This window comes from Echiichthys vipera (genome assembly GCF_963691815.1).
Source record: "Echiichthys vipera genome assembly, chromosome: 2".
In the NCBI taxonomy this organism is placed as follows: domain Eukaryota; kingdom Metazoa; phylum Chordata; class Actinopteri; order Perciformes; family Trachinidae; genus Echiichthys; species Echiichthys vipera.
Window position 1 is genome coordinate 33,728,124 of NC_139827.1, and position 12,347 is coordinate 33,740,470.

A 12,347-nucleotide genomic window follows, 5' to 3' on the forward strand; every position below is an offset into this window, starting at 1 on the left:
ATGCAGCCTATCACACTGGGTAATCCTGAAAGAAATTAAAATGAAGAATCCCAGTCTAAGGTTGCAGCACAACGTCATTAACAGAATATCATTTGATATTAATTTAATAGATCTCTACGTCATTCACCTGCAATCCTGTGGAACTCCTCCTTGATGGCTCTGACAGGTTTATGTCCAGGGAACGTTACAAAAATTGGAAGTAGCCTTTTCAGGGCGAGGCACACTTTTCTGACCGCTCGGCACACAGTTGCCTTACTCAAGTGCTCTGCATCTCCGACATAATATCTGCTGGGATGTGAGAGAATGACTGCGGCTGGTAATGTTTGAAATGTAAGGATGGATAAGGTTATGTATGTAAATGATGGACTGTGATGTGAAACGGTACCGCTCAAAAAGATAAATGTCTGGAAATGCAAGAACATCAATGCGCGGTCTGATAATCATCTCCCGACGAATATTTAATTCTCTGCGCAGTATTGCTGCACCTTCATCTACGGGATCATTATCAAAAGGGCACGCCATAGTGGAAATAGTCGCCACCTAATATGACTTCTAATGTCTGATTTTTACAATGATTTTCTGAATACCAGACGACAGAACTACGCTACGCCAAAACTCGCGTGCTGACTGAATGAATGAGGAAATCAAACACCGTGTGTGGCTGAAAGAGGGCGGAGACAGAGAGAAACTCAAGGTTTTCTGAGAAAAACCTGGTCCCGACCAGGTTAGTTTCAGAGAGCATGTTACCATGGTAACTGACCGAGAGTTTAAGTTACCTCCCTTTGTGAAACAGGCTAGAGTTACCCCTCTGTCTCTGGTTTGAGTTACCTCCCTTTGTGAAACGGAAAACTCAGAGTTTCCCTCATTTCAGGGTTAACAGACTCAGAGTTTTCACTAAACCTGCTTTGGCCCTGGTCTGCATATTAAGCATGAGGAGGAAATGAGGAAAGAGAAAATAGCAAAAAAGGATGGCAACTACAGGTTTATCATGATTAGACTGTTTGCCTATAGCATTATACTCTATGAGGGCTAGAGTGAACAGAGAAAAGAAATTTACCCCTCATGAGTTATTTACAGGTCGCACCATCGGACCAAGACATCAGGAACCGCTGCAGCCAGGGGCCACACCAGGACTAGCACGGTCCCACGTGACTCAACTCCAAGGCTGGGTAAAGACATTGGCAGGAAGCCAAGGGGGGGTCAGGACCAGTACCGGCCCCATTGATGATTGACCCACATACACCATTAGTAAAAAACACCACAGTATATAGAGTTGATAAATAGGGTAAAAAAAAGGAGCAGAAAAACAAACAGTGCGTGTAGACACTTAGTGTGTTTATTGTAATTTTCATTATTTTAGTGGTAATTTATCTCATATGTGCATGGTTTGATAATTGTTAGAGTTATGGAACTTGGCAGGCCACGTCCGTGGCATCCCTTTAGACATCCAGGATTTTGTGGTCTCGGAGGAATGATCACTCTGGTGAGTGATCAACAGGGGGAATTAAAGAGTTAATAATCATATGTTAGCGTGTGTACTAGTAATGATTAATAAGAATGTTATAAGTGTGATTATTAGGTATGATCATTTAAAAGTGTGATAGTGATTATAAGTCCAAGCTCAAACTTTTCTGCTTTCTCCAAAAGCACACAAACTCTTGGCAGTCAGTCAAGGTCACAAAGACAATGAACTAGCCATGTTGCAAATATGCACCTGGCAAAGTTAGTTGAGATTAGGGAAATTGCTGTACGTGTTGTGCTTTCTTCACAGATAAAGAAGAAGACTCCTGCTATACAGAGGCTACTCCTACGCGCAGGGAGGAAGATGGAGGCTGGAGGACTGCTACTTCTGAAAATACACATATGCACGCACAAGCAGACACATAACCACGCCTTTGTAACAAGTTTATATGCTGGAGTAGTTAGAATAGATATCAGAACTTCTTGACTCTGATCACGGGTACTGTGTGTTCACAGATGCTCTAGATAGAGAATAGAACATTTCTCCAGACGTCTGTATCATTCCGATGTTCTCCTGCTAATAAATGCCTGCTGGCGCACTAAACTATCAACAACTCTGCTGACTCCAGAAAGCCTCCTGTAGAATTTGAACTTCGCAATATATACTCTGTGAGGTCCTTCTGATTTGACTAAAGTTTTGTGTGTAAAATTCCTACAATATGCACTTGTCCTGACACCAGAGAAGTAAACACTGTTCCTTTTGATTAGCTTGCCTGCTAGCTTCCTAATACTCTGAGCTTTTATCCTGTCAGTATGTATCATTCATGTCTCATCAATGCATGTTACTAATTCAACTTCATTACCACTGCAATTGTTATTTTCATTGTCATGTTATGTCACCTTGGATGTGCCTGTTTCTTGATGTCCTGCTGTATTTACTGCCATAACATATAAGTCATATTTATATTACTTTAACTATTATTATTATAGTTACTGTTAATTCTGTGGTTGCTTGCATCTCTGGAAGTGTGTCTCTGTCTGTCTGTCTGTCTTTGTGTCTGTCTTTGTCTCTGTCTGTCCATCTATTCGTCTTTTCACTCTGTCTTTCTCCTTTTCTTCCTCCCCAACCAGCGCAGACAGATGGCCGTCCTCCATAGAGCTGGGTCCGTCCGACGTTCCTGCCTGTTATAGGGAAGGTTTTCGTTGCCACCGTACTCTACGGGGGAATTGTTGGGTCTATGTAAAATCAGAAATAAGTCAAAGAGTGTGGTCTATACCTTCTCTGTAAAGTGTCCTGAGATAACTTTTGTTATGATTTGGCACTGTAAATAAAAAGGGGCACCACGCCAAGATCTACAGGATGTTTATTAAATGTTGGTGATACCTGTTAAAGTAGAAGGATACCTTTAGCAATTTCTCTTATCAATTATTTAATAATTTACTTTTATCAACTATGTTCTATCAATCTCAATCTGAAAATGTTTGTTCTCGTAAAACAGTGACCTCAAAACTCTGCAAACAGAATGAAAGCTTACAGACAACAGCTGGGGTTTAGGGGGTATTACTACAAAAATATGAATGAATGTATATACAATTTATACATGATAGATTATAACATGAAATGACAGAAAATGAATGGGCATGGTAAAGCTATGATATGGAAATGCAATTTCTAATCATACCTTTATGGAAAGTAAAGTTTAATCAAATGGCCAGTGATCATCAGATCTGCTCATTATAGTACCAACAACGTCATCTCACCAACTCAGCTTTGTTAAAGGTGATCCAAGAGGAGGAATGTGTATTCACAGCTCCAGAGCAGTCTTCCAGACGTGCAGAACATCAGGGGCCTCATTTATGAAACTGTGCGTAGGATTCACGACAAAGGTGGCGTGTTGTAAAAACAAAGGACCTGCACATAAAAATATTGGGATTTATAAAACAGAGCGCACGCACATTTATCAGAGAAGAAGTGCGTCAATACGCATTGTGGTAGCATGCCTTTTTATATCAAAATATTTGATTTGATTGATATAAAAAGCTACAGGTGTGGGAATTAATTTAATCTAATTTTAAAAACAAACACATTGAAATAAAAAATAAAATGAACTAAAGCCATTAAAATTAAGACTTATTAGGCACTGTGATATATAACTGCATTAAAACGGCGCTCCTACCTGCAGGAGGCATCAATAACAGAATCAGCCTGGAAACATATGTTCTGTTCACTGTATTTTTTATAAGAATAATCTACATAACATGCACATATTGTTTAATAATCACAGAAAATATTTTTTTTCAAAGACATCTTCATTTGAATGTACAATCCTACTCCTTAGGTGCAGGCTGGCAGTACAGGTCGTCAGAGGATTCATCAGAGGCCAAGGAGTGGACCAGCTGTCAACAGGGCGGCATACGACAATCTCTTGATAGGGGATGCTTCACCGTGGCAACAGATGTTCAGCTTTAAGCCAAAAAGGAGTCTTTCCGGATTATTCCGCTTTGACCGCTTGAGTTACATAAATGAGAGAGTCAGTGGGTTAATTTCAAGCTCGTGGTGAATACTGGACTTTGATATAAACTTTAAAGGCTAACTTTGCGCTGTTTACTAAAGCTTAACTTAACCGGCAAGATAAAATAAACTTGTTCTCCAAAACACAAGCACTGACTTAAAACGATGTTTGACTTATAAATAAGATTATATTAATCAAATAAAACACTGAACTTCGTGAAAACTGCTTTTTCCCTGCGATGACATCTCTGTAAACAACAACACAAAACAAGAGACTAGAACAGTTACAAACTTGTCCAACATGTTACAATCTACACAGTGTCAGCTTTTTAAGAAGCCAGGTGTTAAGTTATTTTGGTAGTCATTTACGTTAAGTGAGTCAATGGTAGTGTTAGAAAATAATGTTAGCATGATTGCTGATGTTGTTTTAATATCAACATTATAAACAACAATATCGATATTGTTAGTAATATCACGCTGGCCAACTTGGTAATATTCAACTAAACAGCTAAGAAATGTATAGTTGGTTTGCAACAAGGCCAAACATTTGAAAAGTGAAGCTTACCACGTTCTGAACTCAACAGCAGTGTTGCCTCGAGTCAAGCTGCGGCCAAGTTTTAGACTACACGCACGCACGCACGCACACACACACATATTTTTGTTTAAAGTGTTTAAACAAAGAGGTTATATTATTATATAATTATTATAACCTCGGTGTAAATATGGAAATATTTTTCATATGTAAAATAATTTTCTTAGACAGGATTGTTTGCTGTTTATATAGATACTTCTATACTTTTTCACCTTTGACTGCGAGTTTACGGCAATTCCTGGCAGTTATCTGGAGCTGACTGAAACTTCCAGTTGAATTTTCAGCACATCTACAGTGTGCTCAGAGACAACACATTTATGTGTTAAATTCAACACAGCAAATGGGTAAACTATTTTAACACATTTGCTGTTTTATGCAGCTTAACACATAAATGACTTAGTTCATGTGTGTAAATATGTAAACCAGATAAACACAAAAGTGTTGTGTGTACATTAATTATTGTTTTCTTTAATAACCAAATAAAAAATTAAAAGCCAATTAATTAGTAATTTAATTATTTCAAAACTTAAATTATGCTTTTGTAATACAACACAAAGAGGCATTACATTAATTTGTAATACAACATATAACACAAGTACAAATATCCCTGCACCTACAAAATGTTATATCTTTGATTGAGATCGAGCTCCTCAGTGCTAAAAAATGACATAATGTCAAGAGGTCTATCATCTGCAACATCATCTATGTTGATCATTTCAGTCTTTAGTATTTTGCACAACATACGCATAGAAATGCTCATCAAAGTACTTAACTTCAAGTACTCCAATAAGATGGAGGAATACCCCTCCAAGGGGTAAGACATGAATGATCTCTCCAAATAAGTGATAAAAAGTGCTACAGTAAAGGCTTTATTTGCAACAGGAAATTACTGCAAGATAGTAAAAATATGCAATAAAGCTGACATTTACTGTATCATGTCATCGCCCTCTTACTAAAATAATGGCACCTATAATGATGACCTGTTAGTACATCATACACTTCGTTGATCTGATTGGTTGATTTGGCCAGTCTATCACCAACCACCATGAGAGTTCCCAGATTGATATGCTGAGCAAATGCAAATCATGCGAATCAATCCATCTAGCGGAGTCAGGTTAGGAGGCTACCTGCCCATCATCTAATATAATCGTTCAAACCACATTCACACACAACTCTCCAGTTGACAGAAGAGGCCCTCAGTTGCTCCAAAACACATACAGGAGACAGAAGAATCAGGGATAAATATGGGGACTAAAATTTATAGGGTTAAAAAGTAATGCCCACAGTCTAAAATTCCTAATTAAAACTCCAACCAGTCTTATAAAATAACCCAGAGGGGTACTTAGCTGGCGCCGAACGTACACCCCTCTACAATCCCATGGTGCTTCCCCGCAACTCTGGCTGGTGGAAACCTTCTTCGCCTTCGTTGTAGTCCACGCTCCCCAGGTCCCCCAATCTGGTACTCGATCTCGATCGTGTGGATACACTCCCTTGGTGGAGATGGTGGTCTCCTGGCTGTCTGGCTGGTTGTTCAGATCTTCTGCCCTTGTGTTTACCCCGCTTCCTCCATCCTCTCTGCTCTCTCTGTCACCTTCTTGCTGTCCTTCTGCCTCCCCTGCTTTCAGAATCAAAGGGTTTTATACCTGCATTTTTGCCACCCCTTGTTTCGCTGATTAGCGTGTCTGTGTGCAGTTTAGGGTCAGCTTGGTAAAAGAAAACACTTCAATCTTAGCAAAACAATATTAAAACACACCATGCAATAATCAATTAAATCACCACAAAGCAAACAAAATATGTACACTTAAAACTGACCCTGTCACATCGGGAGCAATTTGGGGTTCAGTGTCTTGCCCAAGGACACTTCAACATGCAGACCGTTGGAGCAGGGGATCAAACTGGAGCCAGGCATTAGAGGTGCTTTTTGTACCACTTCCTCCTTTTCTTCTTTTTGGTGAGCTGGCCTTCGAGATATTTAAGCTGGGTCTTTATGGAACTTTCAGTTTATACCCACTCCTGCTCCTTTTCCTGCAGAGTCTGGGTGAGGCTATGTGTTGCCTGAAATACAGATGTCCTCCTGCCACTTGATGGGAAGACTCACTGTTGTTCAGCCTTCATCAGAGCAGCCACAAGGGTGTTGTTCTGTCATTTTACCTTACCAAGCTGAGCCCACATAGGAGGCTTCTAAGTCTCCTCTGGCAGAGAGGTTTTCTCTTGCTGCCATCAAAGATGGTCAGTTGCTAGCTGATATACAATTATTTTCTTTAGAGCAGCCATCAGGTTGTTGTCCTCCATCTCCATCTGGGCAAGATTGGTGTCCCAGAATTTTCCCGGCTGTGCCAGGAGGGGAGACTTGCCAATCCTGCCACTGAAGAAGAGACACAGGCTTACAATTCTTAACTTAATGTTTGTCCAGTTGAGCCAGACAGGATGATTTCTGCATCTCCCCCTGGATGGTGGTATTCTCCTGAATAAAATGGAGGTGCTCAGTCTCCAGCAGATCCTCTGCCTTTTTCAGGGCTACTGTGATCTTCCTGGTCTATGCTATATGTTCCTGCAACTGGGCTTGATGGGGAGCCTGGGATCTTTCTAGTGTCTTCTTAACCTCCCCCTTCTGTTTTCAAAGAGCTTCCTCCATCCTGATCCGTTTATTCTGCAGCTTCTGAGCTTGAGCCCTCTCAATTACCAGATCCCTGGTCCAACAAGTCCAACAACATGTTGGTTAAAGCCACTGCTAGCAACTTCCTTTTAGTGCAGAGCTCCAACTTAAATGTCTTCACTTCAGCCATGAGCTTACTATTTTTGTCTTTCTGTTCATGTAGTTGAGACAGGGGGCTCTGGATTCCTAAGTCTCCTCCTGGATGGTGGTTCCAATTAATATGACTAGAAATTAGTAATTCAACACATTTATTTAAATAAAGGAAATGGTTCATGAAGATTCATTTGGACATCACTTATACATACTATGGGAGGCATTTTCACTGCTCGCTTTAAATCAAGCACTAGGCTTACATGCAAACATTAGGCATTGTTAATGTGTGAGAGAGCTATATGTCTGTTAAAATAGTTTTCGGTAGCACAGTTGGTCCTTGCCGTCATGTCACATAGTCATACCTTGGCTTTTACTGAAACAATGCCCCTGTCTTTGAAGCCTCCAACTGTTACAATGTTGGAGCATGAGGATCCAGCAACCAAAGCTGCTTTTTCTGCTGCCACATAGGCCTGTCTAATGCATTCTATCATTTTCATTAATTTATCCTGTACATCATTTAATTTGTTTTGTTTGCCTGTTTACTGTTATTATGGCAACAGCTTTCAGCTGACATACAACTTAAAACAATTCAACTGTAATTTTGCAATGCTAAACTAAAACAACTACCACTGCCATGGCCAGCAGCTATGCTACTATAGATCTTAACCCATCACTTGTGACATGACACATATTAAAACTAAAAAATAAATAAATAAAAGGTTCGACTTTTTCTTAAAAAGTTAGCTTATGACAGTAAGCGAAATACTCTCTTTGAAAACAATTACAAAAAGCTGGTCCAGGTTGCTAAAATATGATTTTCTGATCTCTGTCTCTGTCTATTTAAATGTTGATCTACAGGAGGATAACTATTTGAAAGCAATACAGAATGTCTGAGAGCCTTACTGCATTATATTTGATCATATTTTATATTTTGGATTGTCAACTGGGACCTGGATTTCCACCATAAACTGATGCAGAAGAAAATTAATCAGAATGCAGGAAATTAGGTGTTTGATGGTCAAATTCCGCTCTTAGCCCTCCATAATTACAATTGCACACTTATTGCTTTCTTCTTTTTTGTCAAATGCAATTGTATGGCTTGACCTACGAAAAGAAAAAAAAATGTAGTAAAGGTAAAATAATCTTCAATGAGTCACTGAATCATGTAACGTTGTTGCATGTAGCATTACTCATACTTCCTGTCATACACAAAGCAAGTAAGTTTCAAGTAACCTGGTATGCATAAGTGTTATGGCTGGGAGGGTTGTGGGTGTTTTTTCTGGTTGGTGTTGTAGGTCCCACCCTTTCCCCACCTTGTCGCCAAGGCTGAAATCAATTCCAGCCAATCAGCAGCTACTTAGAAGGAGGAGGGGATCTGCAGTGGCTCTATCTGACTCTCACTCCCATTCTGTGTCTGGTGACTGCTGTGTAAAGCTGTGTGTTCTGTCAACCGTGTGAAGCCATTTATTCTTACAGCCTGTGCAGCTGTGTATGTTTCCTACAGCTGTGTGAAGCTGTGTTTTATTTGTTATTTAAGCTGAGGGTTAATAAAAAAACCTGATTTTCCTTTTAACAACAACTGGTCCTCGACTCCTTCCCCCATTTATGTTTGTCCCTGTTCCCCTAGACTTTATCCAGGTCATAACATATTTGGGGGCTTGTCGGCCTTGGGTGGGGGTACGAATCGTTGTTTTTGTGGCTATAGGTGAGTTGAATTTTTCCCGGTGTTAACGTTTAATCCGTGGCGCTTTGTTGCTGTGAGCAGATACCTCTGTTATGTGCAAGAGTGTCCAGCTGGGCTGTACCAGTGGCGGTGGGGGAATCATCCGGTGTAGTGGCTGTGGCGGCAGCATTGGTTTTGGTTTTGATTCAGATATGAACTGCTGCTGTCGTGTCACCAATCAATCTGTCACAACAACACAACATTTTTAAAAGCTGGGGTAGTAAAGAGGAGACACTTTTATCTAGTGTTGTCGTGCTATTTTTTTTTTTTTTTACTACCGGAGCGCACAAATAACACACGTGCATCTGTGAACTGAGTGATGCAGCGGCCCGAGTTGGATTCCAACCTGTTGTCCTTTGCTGCATATCACCAAAAAAAAAAAAGATTACTGCATTCTATTTGCTCAGGTGGTGGGTGACTGTGGCTAAGTGAGAGGGTGGATTGTCCTCCACTAGAGAGATTGGCGGTTCGATCCCCACCTCCCCTGGTCCACATGTCGAAGTGTCCTCGGGCAAGACACTGAACCCCGAATTGCTCCCCGTGCTGCGCATGGGTGTGTAAATGTGGTGTGAATGGTTAGATTAGATGGTATGTAGATGTCCACTGCCATCAGTGTGAATGTCTGTGTGAATGGGTGAATGTGACAAACACTGTGAAAGCGCCTTGAGTAGTCAGAAGATTAGAAAGGCGCTATATAAGTACAAGTCCATTTACCATTTAGGTGCTGCATTTACAGAAACAAACCAGCAACAGGACATATGAAACATCAAACTATACATTTACTACCACAAACTACAGCTGTCTGAGCAGTTTATCCCAGACTCTCTCATCATCGGCGAACACACACACACACACACACACACACACACACACACACACACACACACACACACACACACCGTGCTTCTTGTATAGTCCTCTGCACTGATGCAAGCCTTTCTGTCACTAACTGTTTTCTTTCATGTTACTTGTGCATTAGTTAACGTCATGAATCGAAGGAGCCACCTTAACTGCCAAAATTATGCAGTTAATGATGTCTTTCTTGAATGACATACATTTTAATAATGGTCGGATCTTGAAGTGCTCACAAAGCTGTGTGAATGTCAACCAGATTATTCAAACTGCAACTATTCTGTTTTTCCCAGCGGCCACATTTTACCTCAATGGAAACACGCCTATTGAAAGTCAACACGTTCATTGACTCAGTGTCTCATTGGTGTGGATTTATAGTTCTGAGCTTGGCTGAAAGGCTGGTTTTGTAAGCCAAAGTGTTTTGTGTGTGTATGGGTGTGTAGTGTATCATACTGTAAAGTACTGTGTCTGTGACATGCTTTGACATACAAGACACACCCAAATACAGGGCATGACATACACACATCGGCCTATACCTACTACTGATACTAATACTAACTTAAAACTTTTTTTTAAAAAGCCCAGGGAGATTAAAAAAAAAATACAATCTTGAATATTCAAAACTTCACATTATTTATTTCCTGAACCTGAACATGTTAAAACCAAAATCCAAAGTAAATACACAATATTACTTCGACCTACTCCGACCAAATGACCAGAGGAACCAAACACTTGTAAATGGCTATTTTGATTTTTAGACTAATTCCTTCAGTGTTCAATATTCATTTTAGGCTCATTTAAATATTGTTATAAAGGGTTTGTAAAGTTACATTGTTACTACTAAGAAAATGATTGTGGATCAGTGACACACTCACCGTGTTTCTTTAGGCCAGTATCAGAGTATCAGAGTATCAGATTGTTTTGGTAAGGTTCTATAGACTGCGTTCGTCCCCATAATAACAGGCGGTAATTAAAAAACAAACACCTCTTTTCTTTTTTGTTAGTGTTATTTAATGTAAGTTTAAAGTGAGTCAACAAAAACATATGAAAATAACTGAAATAGGGACATTTTTATATAGGGTTCATTACCAGAGAATCTATATTAAACAGCATAAATACAACGTTTTTCTGATCAGAAAAAAGACATTTGGTTTCTCACACTCCTCTCAAACTCTTAGAAGGGAATTTTTGGGACCGCAACACTGTAACACCATATTTACTGGCTCCCTATGGTTCTGTCTAGGTCATATCTATGGTAAAGACTTCAGGATAGGCTTTGTATTAATACATAATATAAAATATATATAAATATGTGTATGTAAATATGTATAAAATACATCACACGAGCCACTTGATAACGCTCAGATAGGTTAGACTAACTTATGGACAGTTTTGGGGTTCACTTAGCTGACAAACTGCAGACAGATAAAATCTGTGACAATCAGTAATCCATCACTGCCTAAAGTAACATGCTCACCCTGTAACACAAGAGGTGCTGTTTGGTTCAGCCAAAGAGAACATCTGCTGTGAGTGTAAATGTCTAATCCTTGAATATGAGATGAGTTCCAGAGGCAGTGTACAGTCATCTCCAGAACAAAACAACAAAATCAGTGTTTTCATTTGCTTCTACTGTGTACGGCTGGGTGACATGGCCTAAAAATAAAATCCCCAATTATTTATTTTTACCAAAATCCCCATTTTTTAAAGAAAACTACTAAAGACAAAATAATTATTTCAAATGTTTGTATTAAAATGACAGAAGAAACATGAATATCCCTACAAGGAATAATATGCCAAACCTTTTACATTTTCACCAGACTTGAATAATTGAAGGGTTTGCTCTGTTCTCTTAAACAAAGAAAAATGAACAAAGTGCAAAATAAGCTTTCTCTTTTTGTAAAATAAAAAAAAATGCATCACTGCCTCTAGGGAGGAAAAAATAGACTTAGACTTAGACTTCCCTTTATTGATCCCTGGGGATGACTCCCGCAAGAAAATTAAAATTCCAGCAGCTTACAAAAACACAAGGAAGGTATGAAAAATACAGTAAAGGATAACCAGTAAACTAGTAAATAAATACAGAAATAACAATAAAACAATAAACAGTAATCAATTAACTCTTTTTCCAATAAACTAGAGGTAGATGTAAGATCACAGGTCAGATAAAATTCACAGAAAGTTAAATCAGCTAAGTTAAATGTAGAGGAAATGTATATGGTAAAATATATGACTGTATAGGACAGAAATGAGCAGCAAGATCAAATTGTTGCACTTAAGGGGTGGTAAAGAAGAAGATAAGTTTCCAGGTCTGCATGAGTAGATTATTAAATGCACAGTGAGTGGCTCCCACTCCTTCCCTTCAGTCCTCTTTATTTCCTCCTCCCCCCGATTGAGGAGTTGTAGAGGATGATGGCCTGAGGGACAAAGGAGTTCTTGAGCCTGTTGGTCCTACACTTGG